This window comes from Ambystoma mexicanum, chromosome 8, assembly GCF_040938575.1.
Source record: "Ambystoma mexicanum isolate Mex_15411 chromosome 8, UKY_AmexF1_1, whole genome shotgun sequence".
NCBI classification, from domain to species: domain Eukaryota; kingdom Metazoa; phylum Chordata; class Amphibia; order Caudata; family Ambystomatidae; genus Ambystoma; species Ambystoma mexicanum.
Window position 1 is genome coordinate 1,667,328,372 of NC_090929.1, and position 15,584 is coordinate 1,667,343,955.

General features: G+C 46.6%; 1 long non-coding RNA gene across 2 annotated transcripts in view; it reads left to right on the top strand.

Moving 5' to 3' along the window:
- The first annotated feature begins 794 nt into the window (after positions 1-794).
- Positions 795-15,584, top strand: part of LOC138473304 (uncharacterized) — a 44,043-nt gene continuing 29,253 nt past the window's right edge. For both annotated transcript variants that reach the window (XR_011268752.1, XR_011268753.1), the window contains exon 1: positions 795-1,587. This is a non-coding gene — a long non-coding RNA (uncharacterized lncRNA). The remainder of the gene's footprint in view (positions 1,588-15,584) is intronic.

The window sequence follows — 15,584 nt, forward strand, 5'->3', positions numbered from 1 at the left end:
GGAAAAAAAATGGCGGCTTTCATTTGCTGTGGGAATTGGAAAATGCTTGACAATTTAGAAGTCTTTCCAATCCCCACTGCAACTCTCCATGAGCCCCTTCTTCCCTTCTAGGCCCCCCTCTTGTGTAAATCCTCCCCGACCCTCTACTTTTACCACTTTCACTGGCTGCCACATGTGACCCTTTTATTTAGCACGTCTTGGAACAGCAGGACTAGGATAAGGGCCCTCAGTGCTAACAGATTGGGAAGAAACAATGGGATTGTGGTAGAGGGAATGCAAACGTAGAGATAGGGGTCTGTTTGGGATGCTAGGCAGTGGATCCGGTGCATCGCTGATCTAGAAAGAGGGAAAATAAGAACACTTGTCCCAATGAGCATTTTCTAGTGATGGCAGTTGATAGCGCCTTGGAAGGAAGTGCTAGAATGAGAGGAAACATGGTTATGCGGTGGCCACGAGATGTGCTCGGGAAGCCCTTGAAGTGTGGAGACCAGAATTGTTTAGGCATCTGCTCCAACTCCCAGCAACATGATGTCGTCATGCCAGGCCGGCTGTCAGGAGTGGCGGAGGCAAGCATTGGCCGTGTAAAAAGGTGAATCCGAGGAACCACCATGGGCGAAAAGGGACTAGGGTACTGCCATGCGGCGAGTGGCGCACGGTGACTGGAGGTTGCCCTGGTGACTAGCACAACAACAAGCATGCAAGAAACTGTGCTTCCCAGGGTCACCAGCGCATGTCGCGTCTTCGCTTGTGTCATCACATACGCTCCATCACGGGACTCAGTGCTACCCGGAAGCGGACGGGGATTGAGATAAGAGACCGCCTGCACCTCGCAGCTGTGTTTTTTGCTGCTGTGGCGCTTACCTCTTGATTGTTTCCTGCTCCCTGCAACCCTTTGATTTTTGGCTTTGGCTTCCTTGATCTGAATTGTGATTTGGCTTTGGTGACATTGTTTCGGATTGCTGGGATACTCGAACTTGGACTTCCTTGGACTCTTTGGACTTTGATTTGGTTTCGGATACTTGCCGATGTGGCTCAAGCACGCTGGTTGCTTAATCCTACAGGATCCACTTGGATTTTGATCATTTGAGCATTAACTCTTCCCTTCTGTGCATTGGTTACACGGACTGCATGCACTTGCTTCCTCTAGGTGCCCGATATGCTGCCCGGGTTAGCTCCTCTTCCAAATTCCTCCCCAGTTTTTGTTTAAGATCTGTTTTGTCCTTTTTTTAGTTGTATTCCATGACCACTTATTTTGGGTTCCCCGCCAACTAAACATCAGGTAATTGGGTGTTGGTCTGAGCCCAGGCAGCTTTCTTTCTTCACTCCCTCCACTGCTTTAGGTTGCAGAGAGAACTCGGCAACTCAGGTCGCATATTGTGACACTAACCACTCTATGCCCACTTCTTGTTAAAGAAATAATGAACTCGCAACATAGAAACAGAAGAAAGACTAGGTGGCATTGATATGGAAAATATTCTATAATGCAAAGTTAACTTCTTGGATGCAAAGGCATGCATTTGGGCTAAACTGCATACCCACAATGCCTTGCTGATATGGCTCTGAGCTGGAGTTGTCCTTCCAGTGTTGGTAAGTAGGTGGCGCTGTACCATGTGTGGTTTGGCTCAAATAGCATTTTCTTCTTTCACATTTCATGAGTGGGTTTTTTCCAAGCCTTTTTAAACCCACCATAACTTTGGAGTTGATTGCCACACATGCCCCAATGCTCCAACCACAAGGCTGTCAGGACTATACTGCAATGACAATCCCTAGGATGAAACTGGTATGTAGCTGTCTTCAGCCTTGAGAAATGTATGTCTTGGGTTGATAAAGCTATGTATAAGGTAGCACTGCCCTGTAAGACAAAGACACATTCCTGGAGCAAAAGGCTTCTATTTGAGCTAATATTCATACCCACAATGCCTGGCTGATGTGCTCTGAACTGGAGGTGAACTTCCAGCAATGGTTACTAGGTGGCGCTGTGGCATATATATTGCAATTTGTATACATTGAGACCAAACACTGTCCTTTGTCATTATTTGTAGGGGATTGTTTTCTGCAGAGCCGTGCACTGTTGTTCTTGGTGGCGTAGCGCAACATAAAAGTTATATAGTGAGCGAGATTGATTCCATTAAATGCTCCCCAACAGTTACCCGCGGTAACTGCTTATGATTGGACTTGGGGCCTGCTGCGGGTGACCTTTCACTCTAGAGATTGCAGAAGTTCCCTGAGCGACACATCGCCCCTCTGACTTCTCCCCGAAAAGCAATCACACAGAAGCGCAGCTTTGGTTCCCCGCGTCCCGCCCTCAGGCTTGGCAAGTGTGTCCGGCAATGCATAAAGTCATGGCAGTTTCTAGACAATATTGTGCCCAGGGCGAAACACCAGAATACTCCCCGGCCCGCCTCGCTACCCCCTCCCCATCATTGCATTCCCTGTCCAACATTGTTACTATCGGCTGCTTCTTAAAGGTAATTAGTAGACAACGTATGCAACACCATTACAAACATGAATTCATTTTCATTATCTGGTGGTTTTGTTAATTATCATCTAAATTACGGGCACTGTTGGGGCTGCATAATATTATTTATTTATTTATTTATTTCGGCATTTATATAGCGCACCAAACTGGAGGTGTCTATTTCCAACAATTTTACTCTCACTTCAAAGTGTAACAAGAGCCATAGCTCTCTTCAGTTGGTGAACACAGCGCTCAGAAGCCGTTCCAAATGCTCCAAAAGGATGGAAAAGGGGTGGGAAAGAAAGGGAAAGGGGGGCTAGGTGGCAGGAAAAAAGGAGCAGTGCCCAGCTGTATTGAATACGGTTTGGTAGAAAAGAGTGCTTGGAAGCTGCTTGAAAGCGCTATCGGGAAGAAAATAGAAGTAGGTAGGCTATGAGGTAAAGCAGTCGCGAGTACGTAGGCCCAAATGATAACAGCACGTGCCAAATGGTCTGAGTGCATGAGCATTCAGTGGCAACATCTGCCTTATAGGACAATAGGTACCTGAGCATGGGTATGGGCAAAACGACCCCAGTACTTATGCATCTGATGGCATCTCATGGCAATCCCCTGGCCGCATAATGACAATTTCTGGCAAGTAGTCGCACACTGGATGGATTGCTCATGTGCAACGTGCCCATTTTCAGGAGCAGGCGATGCGTTGGACCGACCACGCCCTTCATCCTTCTGAAGGTGAGGAATCGAGTACCATCCGTGGGCAATAATAGCACTGGTTATTACAGAGCTTAGAAGCTCTCTAGCTACACGAAGCTCTATAACCATCACCACATTATTATCATATGGTGCAAGTGTAAGGCCAACATATTGGAATGCCTAGTAAATTGTCAGAGTTGCTGTTGTCTGATGGGAAAAGCTGGCGATTTGTGTGAGTACCCTGGCAATGATGCGAGTTCCTTACTGTACAATGACCAACCCTACAAATAAGGGGTGTTTAATACACATTTACTCCCTAAAAATGGTAAATACTCCCAGAAAATGCAACTCTGGAGTAAAAGTACTCCCAACAAAAAGTAGGAAGCGGATACATAAGGGTATGTCTCCCTAGTTTCTTTCAGCCACACATCTGCATGGATATATTCATCCACACATCTGCTTGGATATATTCACCCACACATCTGCATGAATATATTCAGCCACGCATCTGCTTGGATATATTCACCCCCACATCTGCTTGGATATATTCACCCCCACATCTGCATGGATATATTCAGCCACACATCTGCATGGTTATATTCAGCTACACATCTGCATGGTTATATTCACCCACACACCTGCATGGATATAGTCAGCCACACATCTGCTTGGATATGTTCACCCCCACATCTGCATGGATATATTCAGCCACACATATGCTTGGATATATTCAGCCACACATCTGCTTGGATATATTCACCCCCCACATCTGCATGGATATATTCAGCCACACATCTGCATGGATATATTCAGCCACGCATCTGCTTGGATATATTCACCCCCACATCTGCATGGATATATTCACCCACACACCTGCATGGATATATTCAGCTACACATCTGCATGGACATATTCACCCACACACCTGCATGGATATAGTCAGCCACACATCTGCTTGGATATATTCACCCCCACATCTGCATGGACATATTCACCCACACACCTGCATGGATATATTCAGCCACACATCTGCATGGATATATTCAGCTACACATCTGCATGGACATATTCACCCACACACCTGCATGGATATAGTCAGCCACACATCTGCTTGGATATATTCACCCCCACATCTGCATGCACATATTCACCCACACACCTGCATGGATATAGTCAGCCACACATCTGCTTGGATATGTTCACCCACACATCTGCATGGATATATTCAGCCACACATCTGCATGGATATATTCAGCCACACATCTGCATGGATATATTCAGCCACACATCTGCTTGGATATATTCACCCCCCACATCTGCATGGATATATTCAGCCACACATCTGCATGGATATATTCAGCCACGCATCTGCTTGGATATATTCACCCCCCCAATCTGCATGGATATATTCACCCACACACCTGCATGGATATATTCAGCTACACATCTGCATGGACATATTCACCCACACACCTGCATGGATATAGTCAGCCACACATCTGCTTGGATATATTCACCCCCACATCTGCATGGATATAGTCAGCCACACATCTGCATGGATATATTCACCCACAAACCTGTATGGATATATTTGGACCACTGGTACGTGTAGAGCCACAGAAAGAAACTGCTATTATCACTGCCTGATCAGCAGAGGGCGAATGCATGCTTTAATGAATAGCTTGGTGCACAGACATAGTTATAACAAAAACATTTTTTTTATCCAATTTGTGACTAAAATCCCCCCAATCCATGTCACACCCGGAAACTGTGTGAGATGTCCCCCAATGTTTCTAGCTTTTTAGGGCTGTGATTACTAGCAAGGGTTATTTTATCTCTCAACCCCACCATTCCACCCCCCGCCCCTAATATTAACATATGCCTTCATCACGTGAACAGTTGCTTAGAGCGATTTGGCAGTAACTGAGAGCAGTATTGTTGGTCGAAGTCTCCGCCTTCCATGCCGCATCATCATTTCTCCACCATGCCTCAAGTGAGCACCTCTTTCCTTGAAGTCTCCGCCTTCCATGCAGTGTCCTCATTTCTCCACCGTGCCTCAAGTGAGCATCTCTCTCCTTGAAGTCTCCGCCTTCCATGCAGTGTCCTCATTTCTCCACTGTGCTTCAAGTGAGCACCTCTTTCCTTGAAGTCTCCGCCTTCCATGCCGCGTCCTCATTTCTCCACGGTGCTTCAAGTGAGCACCTCTTTCCTTGAAGTCTTCGCCTTCCATGCCGCATCCTCATTTCTCCACTAATTTCTCCACCGTGCCTCAAGTGAGCACCTCTTTCCTTGAAGTCTTCGCCTTCCATGCCGCATCCTCATTTCTCCACTAATTTCTCCACCGTGCCTCAAGTGAGCACCTCTTTCCTTGAAGTCTTCGCCTTCCAGGCCGCATCCTCAATTCTCCACTGTGCCTCAAGTGAGCACCTCTTTCCTTGAAGTCTCCGCCTTCCATGCCGCATCCTCATTTCTCCACTAATTTCTCCACCGTGCCTCAAGTGAGCACCTCTTTCCTTGAAGTCTTCCAAACTATAAGTTCCTTTCGCTCTTTTGGAGATAGATACATTTACACAAGAAACCTCCAAAAGTGGTAACTTTGCTTTGCGGCATATAACTTGGCGATCTCATTCTTGAAGCATTTCTTTTTTCTGAAAGTCCTCTTTTTGTTGCATCCCTACTTCCTGTCAGGAGTCTGCAAGGATTTGCTTTCTTTAAGGCTCTTCTCTGTCTGGCCTCTGGCCACTCCATTCCATGAGGCTTGCAGTTTAACCCCTGCTTGTTTTCATACATGTATATAGATCTATATCCACAGCCGAGTTTATGCTTTACCTGCCTTCTGCTTCACTCACCCCTGATCCTGGCCCCCTGCTGGAATACACCACCGTGCCATGTCTAGGGCAAGTACACCCTAGTCACTTGTGTCGATGGCTTTCCTGATATCTGCACCCTACACCTTATCATCACCCCCACTTGGGTTACCGCTAGCCACCTTCCTACCTCTCTTGATGCATATGACTTTACAGTAGACGGCATTGCTGACTTTACTGCCAGCGCCCCGTTGGGTGCCCTGCTGTGATGGATCTAGCTTGGCACCTCTCTCCTGATCTCCAGTTGCCATACACTCTGTGCCAGGGGTCTGCAACTTGAGGCTCGCCAGATGGTTTTGCTGCCAGCCTATTGACTTTGCTGGCTGGGGCTGCTGGGAGTTGTAGTCCAAACTATGTGCAGAGCCAAAGCTTGATGCTCCCTGGTATATGGCAGAACATGATCAGCAAAGCTTTCCCACCCCTGGCCCCTCACTCATGTGACAGCCCCCCCCTGACACTGGCTGTCAACAGGATCTCCCCTACCAAACCCCACGCAATCCACTCCTGCAGCCAACCCTTGCCCTCGCTATGCCCACGGTCTCCCTGATGGCACCGTGCTTGCTTGGACCAACATCTGCTCTTTCATGCCAAGAGATTCCCCCTTGCTCTTAACAGATCTCCCCCACTCTCCTCACACTTACTCTAATATAAACCTCGACCCCTAGTCTGTTCTTACCCCCCACCCCCGCAAACACCCTCATAGTTCCGGTTCTCATGATTGATATTGGCCTGTGTGTTGTCTCTGCTCCACATCGTTCATAGTCTAGTTATTCTTCCAGCATTTGCTTTCCACACGTGCAGTGGCCCGCCAGGCGTCCCCTTTCTAAAGGTGTATGTAAATAATACAGGTTCTGCGCCCTAACCACAGCCTGACCCAGGCTCCATAGACTGTTGGCATGAAGAAGACACCTGCCTGGGGTGGGGGGGGGGGGATTCGCCATCCTTTGAGATGGTGCCCAAATATATGGAGTTTTACCCTCCCCCAGAGAAGGGGGTCTCACATTTTAGAGTTTTACGTGCAATGGAGTTATTAAATTCTATTTCAGTATGTTTTATTTATAGTTCTAGAACTGTCCATTTGCACTGTTTATGTGCCTTTATATAAAAGAAATCACTTTATTTGAATTGAATTGAATTCTTTTTCCCATTTTATTCTTCCCTTCTTGCCTTGAGGTTTATGAGTTTCCTGTTAACGCTCTTTTCTCGCCTCTCTTCCTTCTCCACCCCAAAGCTTTTTACTACTTTACCTATTTCTAGGGCAGTGGTATTAAAACATATTCATACCGAGCCCCCCTATGAGTACAAATATTTTTCCTACCCTCCCCCCCAGTATCCCACCCAGGGTTTGGGCAGGCTCTTAAAAACAAATTGTCTACTGCTTAAATGTTCTATTAAATGTACTCACCTTAATCCTTTTTTATATTAGAAAGTCATCTTAATCTCTTTTTAAAGCATCTGGACATCCATCGAGGCTACCTTAGGGGGCCAGCCCTCCAGGTGAAGACCACTGTTCTGGGGTGTTCCTTGGAGCAGGTTAATCCAGTTCGTTCTGTTCGCTAACAGTTTGACACCGTGATATATAACCTCTGCAATCAACAAGAGTGATTATTGGCATTCAACCAAAGTGCCTTGGGACCATCACTATGGTGAAAGGGGCTATAACAAACGACAAAATGAATGATAAGAGCCCACTTTCAGGTTGTGGACATGTTTCTTATTTTTGTTTGATCAGACACGCTGTCAAAAAAGACATCTTAACCGTTTTAGAAGATTTTGTGAAAAGTTAATCCCCACTTTAAAGATCTCCTTCCCCTTCCCCCCTGACTTTAATATTTCATGCAGTTTTTCACCGTGTCCATCTTCAGTTTGGCCTATGGGAGCAGTAAATGTCTTCTCAGTCCTATCAGAACCTAAGTAGGTCTATAGCTGGTGGTCTTGTTGGAGGATTTGTGAGGGTGAGGATCCTTAGCTCAGTCCTATCAGAACCAAAGTAGGTCTGTAGTTGGTGGTCTTGTTGGAGGATCAGTGAGGGTGAGGATCCTGAGCTCAGTAGTTGGTGGTCTTGTTGGAGGATCTGTGAGAGTGAGGATCCTGAGATCAGTCCTATCAGAACCTAAGTAGGTCTGTAGTTGGTGGTCTTGTTGGAGGATCTGTGAGGGTGAGGATCCTGAGCTCAGTCCTACCAGAACCTAAGTATGTATGTAGTTGGCGGTCTTGTTGGAGGATCTGTGAGGGTGAGGATACTGAGCTTAGTAGTTGGTGGTCTTGTTGGAGGATCTGTGAGAGTGAGGATCCTGAGCTCAGTCCTATCAGAACCTAAGTAGATCTGTAGTTGGTGGTCTTGTTGGAGGATCTGTGAGGGTGAGGATCCTGAGCGTAGTCCTATCAGAACCTAAGTAGGTCTGTAGTTGGTGGTCTTGTTGGAGGATCTGTGAGAGTGAGGATCCTAATTAACAAGGGGGGTCCTGGGAGTCCCTCTGCCAGACATCAGCGCCTTGGTATAAAGCGCTATATTAATAAATAAATAAATCAATCAATCAATTAGTCCTGGTTACGAGAGACTTACCCAGAGTCTTTAGCTCGCTATCTTTCACAGAGAAGAAATATCCCAAACATATCAGTCTTTGTCCTGTCCTGGGGCAGTCCAGCACTGAAATGCTAGGCAATTCTCCTCTGAACAAGAGTACCAACAGAAACCCCAGACACGTGTTTCGATCTGGTTGAACCTCATCAGTTGGGTGGATCTGCACCTCTCTAAGAATCGTGAGCAAGGGGTCCACGTCTGGATTCCCCTAGTAACTTAGGGTGAGACCCAACGTTACTAAAATATGCAAATTAACAAAGGGGGTTCTGGGAGTCCATCTGCCAGACATTAGTCCTGGTTACCAGAGACTTACCAAGAGTCTTTAGCTCACTATCTTTCACAGAGAAGAAATATCCCAAACATATCAATCTTTGTCTGCCCTGGGGCAGTCCAGCATCGAAATGCTAGGCAATTCTCCTCTGAACAAGAGTACCAACAGAAACCCCAGACACATGTTTCGGTCTGGTTGGACCTCATCAGTAGGGTGGATCTGCGCCTCTCTAAGAATTGTGAGCAAGGGGTCCACATCTGGATTCTCCTAGTAACTTAGGGTGAGACCCAAAGTTACTTAAATATGCAAATTAACAAGGGGGGGTCCTGGGAGTCCCTCTGCCAGACATCAGCGCCTTGGTATAAAGCGCTATATTAATAAATAAATACATCAATCAATCAATTAGTCCTGGTTACGAGAGACTTACCCAGAGTCTTTAGCTCGCTATCTTTCACAGAGAAGAAATATCCCAAACATATCAGTCTTTGTCCTGCCCTGGGGCAGTCCAGCACTGAAATGCTAGGCAATTCTCCTCTGAACAAGAGTACCAACAGAAACCCCAGACACATGTTTCGGTCTGGTTGGACCTCATCAGTAGGGCAGATCTGTGCCTCTCTAAGAATCGTGAGCAAGGGGTCCACGTCTGGATTCCCCTAGTAATTTAGGGTGAGACCCAAAGTTACTTAAATATGCAAATTAACAAAGGGGGTCCTGGGAGTCCATCTGCCAGACATTAGTCCTGGTTACAAGAGACTTACCAAGAGTCTTTTGCTCAATATCTTTCACAGAGAAGAAATATCCCAAACATATCAGTCTTTGTCTGCCCTGGGGCAGTTCAGCACCGACATGCTAGGCAATTCTCCTCTGAACAAGAGTACCAACAGAAACCCCAGACACATGTTTCGGTCTGGTTGGACCTCATCAGTAGGGTGGATCTGCGCCTCTCTAAGAATCGTGAGCAAGGGGTCCGCGTCTGGATTCCCCTAGTAATTTAGGGTGAGACCCAAAGTTACTTAAATATGCAAATTAACAAGGGGGGGTCCTGGGAGTCCCTCTGCCAGAGATTAGTCCTGGTTACGAGAGACTTACCCAGAGTCTTTAGCTCACTATCTTTCACAGAGAAGAAATATCCCAAACATATCAGTCTTTGTCCTGCCCTGGGGCAGTCCAGCACCGAAATGCTAGGCAATTCTCCTCTGAACAAGAGTACCAACAGAAACCCCAGACACTTGTTTCGGTCTGGTTGGACCTCATCAGTAGGGTGGATCTGCGCCTCTCTAAGAATCGTGAGCAAGGGGTCCACATCTGGATTCCCCTAGTAACTTAGGGTGAGACCCAAAGTTACTTAAATATGCAAATTAACAAGGGGGGTCCTGGGAGTCCCTCTGCCAGACATCAGCGCCTTGGTATAAAGCGCTATATTAAGAAATCAATCAATCAATCAATCAATCAATCAATTAGTCCTGGTTACTAGAGACTTACCCAGAGTCTTTAGCTCGCTATCTTTCACAGAGAAGAAATATCCCAAACATATCAGTTTTTGTCCTGCCCTGGGGCAGTCCAGGACCGAAATGCTAGGCAATTCTCCTCTGAACAAGAGTACCAACAGAAACCCCAGACACATGTTTCGGTCTGGTTGGACCTCATCAGTAGGGCAGATCTGTGCCCCTCTAAGAATCGTGAGCAAGGGGTCCACGTCTGGATTCCCCTAGTAATTTAGGGTGAGACCCAAAGTTACTTAAATATGCAAATTAACAAGGGGGGTCCTGGGAGTCCCTCTGCCAGACATTATTCCTGGTTACGAGAGACTTACCCAGAGTCTTTAGCTCACTATCTTTCACAGAGAAGAAATATCCCAAACATATCAGTCTTTGTCCTGTCCTGGGGCAGTCCAGCACCGAAATGCTAGGCAATTCTCCTCTGAAGAAGAGTACCAACAGAAACCCCAGACACTTGTTTCGGTCTGGTTGGACCTCATCTGTAGGGTGGATCTGCGCCTCTCTAAGAATTGTGAGCAAGGGGTCCACGTCTGGATTCCCCTAGTAACTTAGGGTGAGACCCAAAGTTACTTAAAGTAACTAGAGTGAGGATCTTAAGCTCAGTCCTACAAGAACCTATGTAGGTCTATAGGTGGTGGTCTTGTTGGAGGATCTGTGAGGGTGAGGATCCTGAGCTCAATCCTACCAGAACCTTGGTAGGTCTGTAGTTGGTGGTCTTGTTGGGGGATCTGGGAGGGTGAGGATCCTGAGCTCAGTCCTACCAGAACCTAAGTAGGTCTGTAGTTGGTGGTCTTGTTGGGGGATCTGTGAGGGTGAGGATCCACAGCTCCGTCCTATCAGAACCTAAGTAGGTCTGTATGTCAGTGCATGATTTATTTTCACAATCAGAAATGGGAATTCTTTTTTCATCCAAGCTGCCAGTGTATGGAAATGGGAGGCTCGCTTTGCATTGAAAAGGTTCATCACTTTAGTAAGTGGAGGAAGAACGGAGTAAAACACAGGGGCAACGCCTTGGTCTTGGAAGCAAGACCACGCAGAGCAACAGAGGTTCAAATCCCAGGTCCATGCTTAGAAACTGAACCCAGGTATGCTATTAGGTACGGTATATTAAAAACAATTAAATAAGTGAGGACCTTTTTTGTCGGCTTGCCCTGCTCGCAGTTTTTTTATCACATGTTTGCGACCTCAAGCTTTATATTTTCCTCATGTAAAATCACCACGTTTCGGGTCAGTTGACAATTCCGGCCCATCCTCATTAAAGAGTAAGGAATCCCAGCCTCTTTTGCACCAATGTGGATCTGCCACTTTTTGTAGGCTCTCTACACCCTGCGTTGCTCAGAGCTGTGCCTGTGGTTCTGATTAATTCAAAACCTTCCAGCCATCACCTTTTATTTTTGCCATGTACAGCCTGGTCGGTGTGATATTCCTGTAATCCCACTCGGGCCTGTATGAAAGTTGAGGGGTCCTTGGACGATTCCCTATTTCCATTGAGGTGAACATCAGGAAGAGCCTCTACAATGCTGCTCGACTCTGGAATCCACAGGAACACATGTCGCTCACACAATCAACAAGACCAGGCAACCAAAAGCAGCCATGCCACTAACATTCCTCTCAGTGGTCTTGGAACATTACTGAATTCTTCTGATTTCAAGTCTAACTTTCAGAAAGTACTCTCCACAATCCTCAGATTCTCTGAGCCATCTCTTGCAATGAGGACATCGTACCCACACACGCTCGTTCTGCTCTGCCTCATCATCCACACCTCACCCACACAAAGCATCTTCCCAGATGCAGTGAGGAGAGGCCAGCTCATCCCACTACTTAAGAAATCGTTGCTCGACCCAGACAACCTAGCAAACTTCCAATCCATCGAACACCTTCCCATCTTTGGCAAAATCATCAATAGAACTGTCACGCTACGAACGCACGAGAGATTTGCAAACCTCAACATTACAATTCAGATGCCACCCAACTATGCCCAAAGAGTTCCTCCATCAACGAGATCCTTGTATGTATCTATATCTATGAATGTATGGAATTTATAAAGCACACACATCTGGGGGGCAGGGCTACAAGCGAGGGTGCTGAGATAGCAGAGGAGCTGGGATGGATAGGGGGAAGGGGGAAAAGAATTCGAGTTGGGTGGATCGATCAACGATTGGCGAGCCACGGTTGCAAACACTGGCTCTCCTTTGGTCACCTAACCAGAACATGAACAGGATTCATACACCGCAGTAACCATGCACACTAAACACAAGTCTGAAATGCAACTGGAAGGATTCTCACCTGTTCTCTCTTCTTGTGCAAAGTCTTTTGGTTTCACCAACATACCCTACCCAGCAAAGATCCTGGAGAACCACGTGTACAAGATCCTACGTAAATACGTCGAAAAAAAAGGGAATACTCGACCGGTCACAAGTTGGCTTCAGACCGATGGGAGGAACAGAATCAGCACTCCTATCGATATGGGGTGACCTGAAAATAAATGCAGACAACACCGTCCAATCGGCCCTCATACTATTGGACATATCTACGGCGTTCTACACAATCAGCAATGCAGCACTTATAAGAAGACTGATTGAATATGGCATACATGAATCCGCCCTAAGGTGGCTTACCTCATTCCTCATAAACCAAACCAAAAGAACCTACTTATCACAGTTCATCTCAAACACCAAAGACATCACCTGCAGAGTACCACAGGAATCTAGCCTCTCCCCCCTGCTTTTTAACATTACATGTGCTCCCCGATTAAAATCATTCGATCCCACAGACTAACCGCCTACAACTATGCAGACGACACTCAACTCAACTGATTGTGAAGACGACCATGACCCAGGAACAATATAACTCCCTTAACAACTGCCTCACAGACATCTACAACTAGATGACAAGGACCAACCTCAATTGGAACCCTGCACAAACAGAAATAATGCTCTCACCCACAGAAATCCACAGAAATCAACACAGCCAACCCACAACTGTACTGGCCGGCATGGGAACACAACCCGAGACTTCCAATGTAGTAAATAACCTTTGAATACTAATGGACAACGGACTACCCCTGGAAACGCAAGTCAACGCAATTACCCAAAAAAAGTTCTACCTCCTAAGACTACTCAGAGGACTACTCCAATACCTTTCCTTTCCTCACAGAACCCTCACAATCATATCCCTACCGTTTACAAGAATCGACTACGTAAATCGCCTCTACCTAGGAATGCTGGAAAGACTCTCCAAGAAACTCCAAAAGGTGCAAAACACTGCAGCCAGGATTCTACTAAGATAAAGCAGAAGAGACCACATCACTCCAGCTCTGAAGAACCTCCACTGGCTACCACAAAAAAAACACATTAAATTCAAAGCACTCTGCATCGCCCACAAAGCCTTACACAGACAAGGAGCAGAATTCCTCCAAGCCAAGATCAGCCACCAGGGTCAGACGGGGCCATAAAATTGTCTTGGGTACCAATGAAAACGTGTCCCGTCATTGCAAATAGCTATTCATTCTTTTAATGACACTGTTTGAATAGCACCCAAGGGGGAGTTTACTGATGAAATGTGATGCAAATTATTTAGCAACACTGGTCAAAACTACTAGCTGCATGGTGAAGTAACTCATCAAACTGACCCACATTGGCCAAATAAGTGGCCCAGTTTGACCAAAATAACTGGCCCACACTAGCATTTTGCGTTTTTGGTTCGGCCATGGGCCTAAATTGAAGATTATCTTGTGACAAATGTCTGACTGTAATGTTATTCTTGAAAATTGCTCAATGACAAGACATCACATATGATAATATGTGAAATTATATAATACTGACTACTGTTGAATGAATATCAGTTTTTACTAGGCAAGCTATTGGTCTGGTTTTCCAGACCCAGGATAGTGTGCAGGGGACGTGAGTTCCCTAATTGGGAACTTTTTTGTTGTCCCTATTGCCCTACAGGCCAGTCCGAGCCTGTCAGCCGCTACCAGCTAAGAAGAGACCTAAGATCAACGGACAACCTACAAATTGAGATGACAGACAATGACGACCGCAAAGGGACACTAGCAGCAACAACATTGCAGACCAAAAAGAAATACACTAAGGGACACGGTCAGAGTTAACAACGGCAATATCTTAGAGGATCAGAACACGGCACCACCCCCAACGGTGCGTAACAACTAGAGAGATCAACAAAGAGAAGGCCACCCAACCAAAGGAAGGATTTAGGGATAACACCCACAAGCAGTTATGCTCCAAGGAAATCCGACAGATAAACTATCAAAACCCAAGCACCACCCAACTTGCCCAACCACTCCCAGGGTCACCTTAACATGTCCACTCACTATAGGGTCGCGCAGCTGAGGACCCCCCATCCCCCTTATCTCTATAACTCCAGCTGCAAACCCTTTCAGCAACTGACCGGACATCAGGTACACACCCAATGCCCACTACTAACCTGGACGAGTAACCAGGAACACACATGGTACAACCACCCAACAGCCACCATGACCCGCTGGGAAGTCAGCCCCAGACCTAGAGAGGAGACGAGATGGGCCAATTAACCAAACCCAAGGACGTTGGCATATAGCATTAGGCGGCAAACAAAGCTCACACCAGAGGCTTCACCAAAACTGATCGACTTACTATCAATTTCCCCTTCCTGCTCCTCCGGCATAACCAACGCCACTACACTTGAGTAGGGGCTAGCCACACTACACATAAACAGACCAAGAATCGCTCGAAGGTTCACACCCTACCATGTCTCTGAATTTTCTGGAAGCAAACTTAGAGCGAACTAACCAGCACATAGTCCATGAATCCATTAACACTACACCAATACAAACCAACTAAACAGTTACTCATACACCTAAGAGCCATCCGCGACCCTTATGGATACAGCTAACCAGTGCGCACATCACACGACACATACACCAACACAGACACCAGCACACACCCGAGGCACTGAGTCCTACCCATACGTTCAAAACACATGGAGCCTCCTGAACCAACTCCCACTCGCAACACAATGCTCACAGACACCAGTTCCTATCCTATCATCCTATCCCCACTATCACACCATCCCTCCTCTCTTCCAGAGCCACGTGAGCACCTGTAGACTGCCCTTGGGTGGTAGCGGTGCGCGGTATAAATCAGCATAACATAACATCGATAGTAACCTCCACATCACCGAGAAAACTCAAATGGTGCGGCACCAGTTGGGC